This window comes from Motacilla alba, chromosome 13 (genome assembly GCF_015832195.1).
Source record: "Motacilla alba alba isolate MOTALB_02 chromosome 13, Motacilla_alba_V1.0_pri, whole genome shotgun sequence".
NCBI lineage: Eukaryota > Metazoa > Chordata > Aves > Passeriformes > Motacillidae > Motacilla > Motacilla alba.
The window spans coordinates 9,479,531-9,491,735 of record NC_052028.1 but is presented as its reverse complement, the minus strand read 5'-3'; positions in this window follow the sequence as shown (position 1 = coordinate 9,491,735).

The window sequence follows — 12,205 nt, the reverse complement described above, 5'->3', positions numbered from 1 at the left end:
GATCTATGCTCTGCCCAGAAAGGGGTGACTTGGTTCCCTGGCTCTGGGCAAAGATTTTCAGCTGTGAAGCCCGATCTGATGGTTGTGCATTTTTCCAGGTCAGTTAGACCCCTTGGTCCAACTCCTCCTCCACAAACTAGTGCAATTTTTTTTTTGCTAGGGGAAGGCTTAAGACTCTTAAAAACAGAATGACAAGCAGAGGGAAATCAAGCAAAGGCACTGCCAACTGCTGAGGCCTCTGAAAACAGCAGCCAATTGCAATTCCTCAGAAGAAAAACATCAAAGATCCCACATGGTGCCAGAGCCAAGCCATGGGTGTAGGCTCCTGCCTTGCCCCCGTGTGCTAGACTGCTGTTTTGGGAATCACACGGTCCCTTTCACTCACAAAGCTGGTTTATAGATGTTTGAGTTTCTCTCCCAGACACCCCAAGGAGCAGGAACCCCCAGAAGAGCATCTTTCCCCAGGGCTGCCTGTCCTGCGATGAGCTCACCAGGACCCCATGTTCCTATTACAACCTTCCAGAACAAGGGTTGATGTCCTTGAGACACCAAACCCTGCACTGTATCCAGCAGAAGTTTGTTGAACCCAAAATGCTGGAAATTAAAATGACAAAGATTTTTCCCAGTGAAATGCTTCCCTGGAGATAAAGCCAGCAGGGAGTGAGGAGGGCCAGCCAGCTGTGAGGGGTCAGGGTGAGTGTGGGGAGGGGTGGGACAGCCCCACTGCCATGCTGTGCCAGCACTGACAGGCTCAGGCTCTCCCAGTCACATGCAGGCAAATCCACTGGTTTTATCTGCCACCGCTGCTTTGCTTCCTGCCCATCCCTCCCTCCCAGTCCAGCTGCCTCCTCGTTCTTCTTCAGTGCATCTTTATTCATTACTCCTCTCCAACAGGACTTTCTGTACTGATTAAGCTTTCAATTAGCTTCTAGAATCTGTTTGAGAGCAGTTCAAGTGTTGCAAAGAAATATTTAAATATCCTTGGCTATCAGACTGTGACAAACCTACTTGTGAATAACCAGCGCTTTGATTTGCACTTGTTTTAACCTCTGCCTCCAGACGGATGTTTAGTTTGAAATGAAATCCACGGGCAGTGGACTCTCTGCACACTCATACAAATACTCCAAAATCAATCACGTAGAAAATTGCACTTACACAAATAGACCCTTCCATACACATTTCAGACATAACAGCTGTTCCACCAAAAGGGAGGAACCCAAAGACATACCCCAAGCCAAAAGAAAAAATCTTCGGCAATAATAAACATCTATTATTTAAAAAGCTTTTCCTGTATAAACAAAACTGAAGGTTGAAATTACTGGATCATTAAGACCATAAATATTTTTCACGTTGTTCTGTGAGCTGCACAGAAAGGCCAGAAGGAGAGCTTTTGGAGACAAACCACCTTTCCACCTCTCTAGTAATAGTTTCAAGGTAAATAATCAACAACATAAAATTAAAAGTAGTTTCTTTGTATTTTTTGCCATATTAAATTTCTGCTATCCTCAGAAAAATCTCTAATTACCAAAATAAAAAGTCATAGTGATGTTTGGTAGCCCTCACATTCCTGCAACAGGCTGAATCTCCATTTCATTCAGAGCTCTACTTAATGGTGATTTCAGGTTGAATTTCTTTTCCCCCAGAGCAGCCTCTGCTCTTGTTTTCACAATGAGAAAAAGCACTGAAAATAGCTCTGAGCATCTTTGTTATGCTGTTGTTTGAAACTGGGCAGAATTTATTTGGAAGAATAAGAAGGTGAGGTTCATTCAGTTCACTCCTGCGTGTTTCTGGAATGCCAGGCAGGGAGATCACTGCCACGGCTGGAGGCAGGGTCCTGCACGGGACACAGCAGGATCAGAGCAGCTCCAGCACAAATGGGGCTGAAGCAAACAACAAATGGTCCCGAGAGGGGATTCCGAATATCACAGAGCAATATTCCCTGGTGACTGCAGTGCTGACAGCCCACAGCTCGTGCCTGGCCTGGGCTGGGAGTTGAGAGGAGTCACTAACTGGTGGGCAGTGACAGTGACCACAAACCTGTGCATGCATTGGTGTGAGATACACCCCATCTCAACCCACACCCTGTTTTCACTATCCATACTAACATCAGGTGAATATATCTCCCTTCTGTGTCTTCCTAGTTCTTTTGGAACAACTTCTTCACCCCAAATGCTCCCGCATTTGCCTTTTGGGGCTGCTTTCCACCTCCAGTGTGTTAACGATGTGGCAGCTGGTCCTTCACACGTGCTCTTGCTTTCACACATTAGTCTTTTAACAAGATCCCGATAAAGATCTCATAATTCTCTTCGTTTCCCTTTGCAGACAGCTCCATTTGATGTGTCCAGGGCGTGCTGGAAAAGGAAGAGAGCTAATCCCACTTGCCTCTACCACACACGGCAGGGAATTAATGGGATTTATGTTCTAGCTTCACTCCAAACCGTGTCCAAAAGGCCCTCTATATACTTGAAGTGTTGTTATTATTATTATGTACAGTAACATACTAATAAAATAGTAAAATTAAAATATGTACAGTAACATACACAAAAGGCCAGGTTGGAGTGGGCTCTGAGCAGCCTGGCCTAGTGGAAGGTGCTCCTGCCCATGGCAGGTTGGTTGAACAAGAAGATCCTAGACCATGAGTTATGAACTGGTTTAAACACAAAACAAAGAAAACTAAATCTCTGTGAATAAAATGGATCAAACACAGAAAGGTTCAAAATATACCCCAAAACTTGATTAAAACCAAACAAGGCTAGACGTTGGTTCCAAAGAAAGTGATACATTTGATTTAATAGTAAAAGTGGCAAGGAGAAAGAAAGAAAGAGAAAAGAAAAAAGAAAGAAAAAGAAGTGTGAGGGGGTGGGGAGGGCAGGGAAAGATTGACAGGGGTTAGGTAGAAACATATCACCCTCCTGGGGGTCCCAAGGACATCTCGTGGTTTCCCTCCATCTGCTCTTGGTGGTGCGTGTCCCCTGCCTTGGTCCTGAGCACAGAATCCAGAGGATTAACACAAGTTTGGGCCAGTGGGAACACCCAGGTTTCTCCCCTGCAGGGCCCCAGTTTGGCACTGTCCTTGCAACACTGAGGGTCCATTGCAGGGGCTGGGCACCCCTTTGGGGGTCTTTGTTGGGCCAGGACACCCCCTCTGCTGCCCTTCACATGGGTTTTTCCCTGGGAGAAGGGGCCCCTCAGCTGAGCTGCTCTGCACAGCAGAGGATGGCTGTTCACTGCCTCTCACCAAAGGCTTTTTCACCCCAAAACCTGCCCTCTTCCTTTGGGGTGAGGGTCTGTGCCAGCCTGGCAGCTGATGGGCCCAGGGCTGTGCTCTCCACCCTCAAGGTGCTCAGCTCCATCCCGCAGTGAATATTCTTCTTCCCTCAGCCCAGACCTGAGAAACTTTTATCTTATTCCATCAACAAGCAGTCCAGGGCCTCGGTCAGGGCGTGGTGGTCTTCTCTGCAGCTTTTACACAGTTTTGCTGTAATAGGCAAAAGCCCTCCATTAAGATGTTTTAGCCATTAATGGTAACATTTCAGTCTCTGGCACCAGGTTGCTCAAAGTCCCATCCAACCTGGCCCTGCCACAGCCACCAGCAACCTGTGCCAGGGCCTGGCCACCCCCACGTGGAAGAATTCCTCCCAAATATCCCATCCCAACCTGCCCTCTGTCAGTATAAAACCACTTCCCTCTGTCCTGTCACCACATGCCCATGCATAGGTACTGTTTGGTTGTCTCTCTTCTGTGATTAACAGTGAAGATGCTGTTGTAGATCTTGTTAGGCCTGGCCCAATTAATCTCCACTGAGCAGGGCTGAAGTGCCTCCCCCAAGCATTTAAGCAGGGTTGTTGCCCTGGGTTGGAAGGGACAGGACCTCTTGTCCTGTCCTCAGGGGCCTCGGGAGAGCTGGCCAAAAAGGCAATTACACACAATATTCTGCTTCCTTTAAATATATCATTTTGATGGATGAAAAATGTGCTTTATCTTCCCTTGTATAAACAAAACAATTCTCTTACTTCATCCTATAAGTTTGCAAGTATCTTCCCACATTAGATACTTTGAGAAGAGTCTTTTTAAGAACACCTCTCTGTTGCTGCTGCTCTCTCATTTGCTGACAGGCACACACACAAAACAAACCCACTGAATCTCAGGAGTAGAGCTATGGGCCAAGCTGGTATCTCGTCACCTGCTTTCTATTTTTCCCCTCCTTGCCATTGCCCAATATTGTAGATATATCATACAGTAGATTTACAGATCAGGAAATCACAAGAAGTGGCAATTCAACTTTCAGGGAATAATTCAGTGTCACTTATTCATATCATCCATGTATATGGAAAATAAAAAAGAGAGATAGAAAACTTCTCCCACAAGGCATTTCTAGCTCTTGCGTGTTCTCATTTTATTCCTTATCCTGCAATTTATCTTCTTGCTTTCAGCAAGCCAGCAATGAAGTAGAAAACCCCTAAGAAATCTTATTCTGACATATCTTCCTGGGGAATATTCATTTCCATGCATAGCTGCATAAGCCATGGAGAAGTCTGTGGCATCACTGGAGAGCAAACCACTTGACAAGCAGAGTCTGCAGACCTTAAAATGGATAAAAGCAAGTTTTTTCTGGCCTGCTCCATCTGATTTAAAGGCCTGATAGACACCCAGCATCAGCACAGTAATCTGCTGAGGCTGGCCCCAGGCCATGTTGTAATGCAGGAAGAGAGCAAACGTTGGAGCATCCTGAGCCAAATTACAACTGACTGTTATTTTGGGATGCTAAGCTTTGAAATCTGAATTCATTTAGTTTATTATGATACATTGGAACTTCCTTAAAAAAAAAAAAAAGAAAGGAAAAAACCAAACAAAACCCAAGGTACTAATTAATTCTGGTTAAATAGAGCAGGCAGAAGAAGGCATTGCCTGCCAAAAAGATACACAAACCCCATTATGTCAATAGACCATCTCATAACTGGAGCTGTGTAGCCAGCAGGCTGCTCCTGTTGGCCTGCAGGCTCTGGATGAAGTTCAGCTCCCTGAAAACATGACACAACTCTGGCCTCAAGGCCAGCCTCAAGAAGTGCCTATGTGGCTCAGAACAATAATTTCAGATTTTCACATTTTACTATGCTACACCCAACATGGCAAGGTGGGCATGGCTCACAGAGCATGAGGCCTCTGCACAAGAATCTCTCCATGCATTGTATGTGTTATGGAAGAGAAGAAAAAGAGCCTTAAAGCACAAAAGTGCCAGCACGTTCCCTACTGTACATTTTCCAACATATAATCCATACTTCTGAAGTAATCCCAAAGGTTTATCCAAGCCCTGTGGGTTCTTGCAGTTAGGAGCATATTAAAAATATTTAGAATCATTAAGTTCTGGGAAGGTAAGAAACTGGAGAACAACAGAGTGTTTCTCAGGGCTGCCTTGCCTTGTTTGTGTCACACCTTAAGAACAGATGCTGCATCTAAGAGAAGAAATAGGGCTTGAAAAAATAATGAAAATTAAAAAAATATTGGTGTCTGTTACATGTAGTATGTAACATGCCTGATATTCCAGTTCTGGAGAGTTATACAAGTGTTCATGAAATGTGCTGATGGGGCACTTAGGGACGTGGTTTAGTGGTGGACTTGGCAATGCTGGGTTAATATTTGGAAGTGATGATCTTAATGATCAACCTTAATGATTCTGTTTGATACAGACTTGATACTGGAGAGGCCCTGCACAACTGGGAGGGAGAAAACTGACAGATTTCTCCTCTTGGTTTCTGTAACAGCTTGGAAAGATGTCACTGGCCACCTCCACACTGATCCCCACGGGGCTGGACTGTGTAGGTACAGGAGCAAAGCAACCTCATGTGCTCTCCTGCCTGGCATCACACCATTGGCAGCAAAACACCTCCTCAGGCTTTCCTTCAGCTTTGACATCACACTCTGAAGGTGATTCTGTACCTCACCAGCTCCTTCATGTCTGGATTTCACCTTTTCCTTCTGCTTCCTCAGACAGAGACACACCATTCACCACTGTCTGCTTTGGGGCTGCCTGCCCAAAAAGCAGTGCTTTTCCCCAGTCCATGATGCACATGCACCTAGAAACCCCAAAACCATAGGGACACACACTTCTCAATTAGATATTGCAAGTCCATCATCATCATGAGGAATTCTGGGGGACTTACACCTTCATTGAGTTGCAGTGGTTTTCTCATTACAGCTGAGCAGATAACATGACAAGGCTAGTGATTGTTTCTAGGAGGGAATGATTTAATAATATAATCTGCAGTGCTTGCAGAGGCTCCTTGATAAAGGGCCAGGCAGAGCTGGAGTGGTTTGGATCCATTTCCTCACCACTGCTGAGAACCAGCGTTGCAATATGTGTCAGGAGGGTTGAATGGAAAATAATTGCCTTCATTATGCAAGTTCAATGTACAGACATATGTTCCTGGATAAAACACTTTTACAGCCAGCCAGGGCCATGTCGCTCATTTTCCATAAAATACGAGGAGCAGTGTTTAATACAGGTTTCAGTCAAGTATTTGAAGCAGGCACACGCTGATTTGTCCTGCAAAGCACACACACATTTCTGAGCTCACATGCACGTAGGTTTATGGCTTTTTACAAGAGATGCACGTGTGGGAATAGGTCTTGTGGAGGATGTCTGAACATGCACCAGGGCTTTGGCATAGCCAAGGCAGTGAGAAACTGGAGACATGGATTTTATAGGAGACATAGCACGTTGTAAAGCAAGATCTCTTGGGCTAAAATCCAGTTCCTCTTCTTAAAGGTGAACTGAGCTCTTGATTTTGGTGGGGCTTCTCATTCAGAAAGGGTCAACAAACTCAGCTTTGGGCACTGATGGGAAGAATCAGAGAAGTGATTTCTTTGGTGTGATGCAATAGGAGTTTGTATTCCCATTAGCCTCAAGTGCCTGTAAATCTGGAATCCAAATGAAGCAAGACCTCACTACAAATAAAGATTTTCTTAAAGCCAAAGTAGTTTCCACCACTACTTTTAAAAAGCAGAGTTGCCAGCTACTGAGAAAGTGAGTAAGTGATGCTCTGGCCTGGGAGGATTCCAGGAGGATTAGTCTGGCAGTTCTAACACGACCAAGACAGACTAATTTCTTCATTATTAGTTTTTGATTCTTCTAAGTCTGCTTTTCACAATGGTTTGGCACTGTCCACACTCATCACTCTCCAACTCTGAAGCTGGCAAGTGGACACATTTGCTTCTTTTATTACAGCTCAGGGATGGGCTGGTTTACACCAGGAGCCCAGCGTGCCGGCAGAGCCAGGAGAAGCGGGAGGACAACATTCCCTCCTCCAGCTGCTGCAGGAGAGATGCTTCATCCATGAGCAGGAACAAATATTTATCAGATGGGCTTTCCAGTCATATGGTCCTAATCCTTGCAGTAATGTGAAACTCCCTGGATGAGGTCATGCTTGTTGAATCCCAGACTCTCCTGTTTTTTCTAGAGGCCAGGTCAGGTAGGTGGAAGATGGAGCACACTTATCCCTGCCTGGGGCTGGCCAGGAAAAAAACCCACAGGGGTTTAGGGACATGATGTGCAAATACACACCTATGAACACGCACAAGGACTTGCTCCAGAGCACGTCAGGGCTGCCAACACTGAATTTCCAGCACCAGCTCTGGGCACCTGTTGCTCTAACTTTCCAGAACTTGGCAAAATCCGATTGTCAAACTCCCTGAAAGCTCTTTTAAGCAAAAATCCTTCTCAAAAGTGAAGAGTATGATAAAACATTTTTTAAGGTCATTTAAAGGCTCTCTGAGCTGATTACTGCTGGGAATATTTGTTTAGCTGGCTAAAGTATCTTTGACTTGCTCATTAGCTTTCACTGGCCTTTGGTGATTTACATTTTAAACTGAAGAACCAGGGAATTCCCTGACCATTTTCCTCCAGTGACTGTTTGAATCCAAAATTGTCCAAATTAGGAATTGTATGTGAATCCTACTGAGGTCTGAGCTCATGGGTCCTGGACAGACCCTTATTATTTTATCCCAGATGGTACTAAAAAAAGACCATCTCAAAACCATGAGACATCCAATGGTATATTTTTGGAATGCCATGCTTAAGATAATCATCCAAATAATGTGTCATACTCCCAGAAACAACTTAAAATATGTTGCTCATCAGTACACAATGTATAGCAGCACCATGTCTAGGCATGAGGTTATCTTGAGCAGGACTGAACCAAGGGAAAGAACACAACCAACTTATTGTGGGGTGGCATTTGCAGCTGGAAGGTTTCCCAAACCTCAGTCAAGATGAAATTTGAGTCACTCAGAAGAACCTGACAGCCATGTAGTCAAGGAGATTGAAAAGGCAGGTCATGTTCCTTGTTTTGAATCAGACTTTAGCTGTGCATTTTTCTGTAAGTCTGAGTGATTTCTGAGTGTGACTAACCCCGAGCAGCCCCTTTACCTGCAGCCAAGCTCAGGTCTCCCACAGACGAGGTGTGTCCCAACCACCAGCCCCCAGATTTGACTCTGGGAAATCTCTGCAAGTTTTTGCCATAACTCTTCTTTCTTACATCACAGGAAGATGAAACCAACAGTTAAAACCTCTGGGTCCCCGTGTCTGCAGCAGTGGGAGGACACCCACATTTGTCTCAGGTCAGCACTGAGGGCTGCTGGGGTCATCCTGCACAAAGGCAGGGTCACAGGCTGAGCCTCAAAAGTACTCACAAAATCTGGGTGAGAGTTTGTAGCAGGAGGTGGTCTGGGGTGTAGCTCAAGCTCTGCTCACCACCTCTGTAGGGAAACATCACTGAGCCCCAAACACTCTGTCCAAGAGGGGAAGGGGCTGGGCAGTCAGGGGAGAGTCCCTGAGCTCCACCACCGTGCAGAAACCCCGCACCCTGTGGGTCTGAGTGTCTTTTGCTTTTGGCTCATTGTAGTTAAGTCAAATAAAAAACTGGAGAATGGAAAAGCAAGAGAAAGTAGTTGATGCTGCAGGATGGTGTTGTTTACCCTCTTCCCTGAGCAGGTCCTTTATTTATTTCACATGTGGGAAGAATCAGCCCTTGGATCTTCAGTTTTCTCCTTCTACCTCACTCCCTTCAATCCATCAGCCAGGGAGATTAGCAGTGTCACAGGATCCAGACCTTTCTGCTAAATCCCTTCCAGATGTCCAGAGCCACAAACATGTCAGTCACTGACAAGAGTCTAATGACAAGTGGCTCCTGTTCATTAGTGATGGCCACTGTTTCCTGGCAGAAAAGCTTTCTCCGCCCTGCCTCCAAAAGCAGGGAGGGTTTTGCAGGGTGGGTTTTTTTCTTCCTACCCCAGAAACAGGGCTGCTGTCTGGTGGGTCATGAGGAGATCTCCATCCCAGCTGAGACCTGCCCTAGTGCTGCTGCTGGAGCACTGGCACACGGCACCACATTGCACAGGCGTTTTAGGATCTGTAGAGAGGAAACAAGCAGCAGATCCGTCTCCAGCCAGTGGGGTTTGACAGCCCCAGGCTGTGAGGTTCTCCTAAAGTTTGGGGACATTAAACTTCTCTGTTGGTAGTGCCAGCCCCAGGGAGCCAGGTAGGAACTCAAGCAGGCACTGAGGTCAGGATTGTTTGGAGAAAAGGAGTAGGTGGGAGGGCTGGCTGGGAGCAGTTCAGGATGGAAGAGAGAGAAATCTTCTGACTGTTCCTTCCACACGACCCTGTGGTGGGGTTCTTGTCTTGGTCATGGAAAAGGCTGTGACTCTGTGACAAGAGGCTCTCCCAGGCACAGAACACAACAGGATTTTGGTTCCAAGCCTGCCTGCCAGGTCCTTTTCTTTGCTCAAGACATGTCATGGTTTTCTTGACTGTTTCAATACAATAAATTTCATCCCTTTCTTCATTTGCATTTTGATCAGTTTGTGATTGCTGTGTTGGACTTGTCTTATACCTCCATCTCCACACAAGCTCAAGAGGTACTTTGTAAAGCTAAATTATCCTCAAAAAAAAAAAATCAATACTATCCATTGTGGAGATTTCCAAAGGTTATATTTTCCCCTCCTTTCATTGCAGTTACTGGATAGAACTTTTGAAGTACAGCTGGACAGGAAGGACTGTTTCTTCCATGGAAAGTGCCAGTCTCCCTCCTGGGATGGGCAGGCAGGCAGGACTGATGCAACATCCTTTGCCATGCTCCCAACCACACCACCACAAGGAAATGTAATTCAGCAGCCCATCCCACCTTGGCACAGAGTCTGCAGTGAGATGCCAAGCCAGAATTTGGGCTGAAGTCTCTGAGAACTGTTCCTTTAGAGCAGCTGCCTATTAACATGACCCTGCTTGGGGAGATTTCTTCCTTTATCCTTTGAATTACAAAAACCATTCCAAAACTTGATCCCCATGAAGGCTGGGCATTGTGTCAGCTCTAAGAAGCTGAAAATAGTGATGGGTTCTTTGCAGTGAACAGAAAAACCCACTTGGAGCCTGTCATTTGGATTTATGGATATGAAGTCTGCTCTTTTTGACATAATCTTCTTGATTTAAGCTTGTGGTTTCTGCACACATTTTCCATTAAAATTAATGTAAGTCATCTGAGCAAATCTCTCCCAGGTTGACAGGATGAAATGCTCAACTCCTGGAGATTTATTCCTTCTCTATGGGCTTCAACACTGACCTGTGCAGGGCCCAGCCCACAGCCTGTGTTGGAGCTCAACAGGACCCTCAGTGAGGGGTACAAAGTGCCCAATGGGGACACACAAAGCACCAGAGGAGGCTGGCAGACACTTGTGAGTGTGTGAAACTGAGTGCAGCCTCAGAACAAGCACCAGACATTTGCTAGATAAACCAAGAAGTCAGGCAGAGATGTCGTGGGTTGAGATGTTCTGCCTGGTGTGAAACCAGCTTCACCATCAGCATCACTTCCACAGCAATGTGTCATAAATGGGTGAAGCAGAAAATAGAGCAACTCAGCAAAAACCCCAAACAACGAGGTTTGGTTGCAAAACAGGACAACCCTGTGCTGTAAAAGAACACAGATACCTCCTCAGAGACATTAGTGCCTCATTTTAACTCACATGCACTAATTTTGCCGAGGATAGCTCACATCACATCCATTTGAAAAGCAGCTGGAGGCTGAGCCCTTCCCAGATTCACATCTGCCAGGGGAGCCCAGCATGGCCAACACTGCTTGGAACCAGTCCTCCAAATTTCCTGACATAAAACCACTAGAAGATGTGTCTGTGTGACACTGAGCCCACAAGTGCTGACTCAACTCATTGCCTCTCACACAGTTCCCAGTGATGATTTATTTCCTTTTTCCTCCACTGCTATCAGATCTTTGGCCCTCGGAGAAGACCACTGGCTCTCTCCAAAACAAGATCTCAGAAATTGGGTGCTTCAGGTTTTCCCTGAGGAAATTTGGGGAAACCTGTCTCCCAGAGCCCTGTCCCTCCTCTCCCCACCTGGGAGCTGGGTTTGCTTTCCATCCCCCCACCCTTTCCCATGCTCCCTGCTCCTTTCCCCAATGCCCTGGGGAGCTGCCTCATAGAAATTGTTCCTTAAAGTAAATGGAAATAAAGGAAATCTCACCAAAACCCCAGAAACCTGCAAAATTGGGGTCCCCTGTGCTAATATAAGAGCATGCCTCCTTTCCCTTGAGCCCTGTGCATCCCCAAGGCTGCATCCAGCAGACCTGCCACCTAATGCCTCCCAGCACCTCCCTCCTGCCCACCTCAGGCTGCCTCCACCTCCTCCCACAGCTCATCTCAGTGATGGATGAGCCTGACTGCAGCTCTCCTGAGGTGCAAGTATGGTGGAAAGCACAAGTGCCACCTTGTTCCTCCCCCACGAAGGACAAAACCATGCAATTCTTTTCCAGGGGGTTGGTCCAGAACACCCAGGAGCCCCCAGGCACTGGGTCCAGCCTGGGAAGCAAAGTGGGATGGAAACAGAGACCTTGAGGGAAAAAGGAGATGGGTGAAAGTGGGGAGCAAAGCAAATGTTTAGTTTTGACGCTTGCAACAGTGGTTATTCATTTTCCAGTAAGTCTATACTGCTCTCAGCCAAAACAGTCATTGCAAAAAAATGGCATTATGAGCCCTGGAGGATTTATGTGAAGTGTTTATGGCAGAGCACTCATGTGTGGAGTGTCCTGCAGTGGCTGTGATTGCTCCATGGCCTGGGGACAGCCTGCAAACAGGGACACTGCCACCAGGAATGGCAGCCCTGGGGGGAGCCTGACCACAGCCCCCCTGCTTTGCACCACAC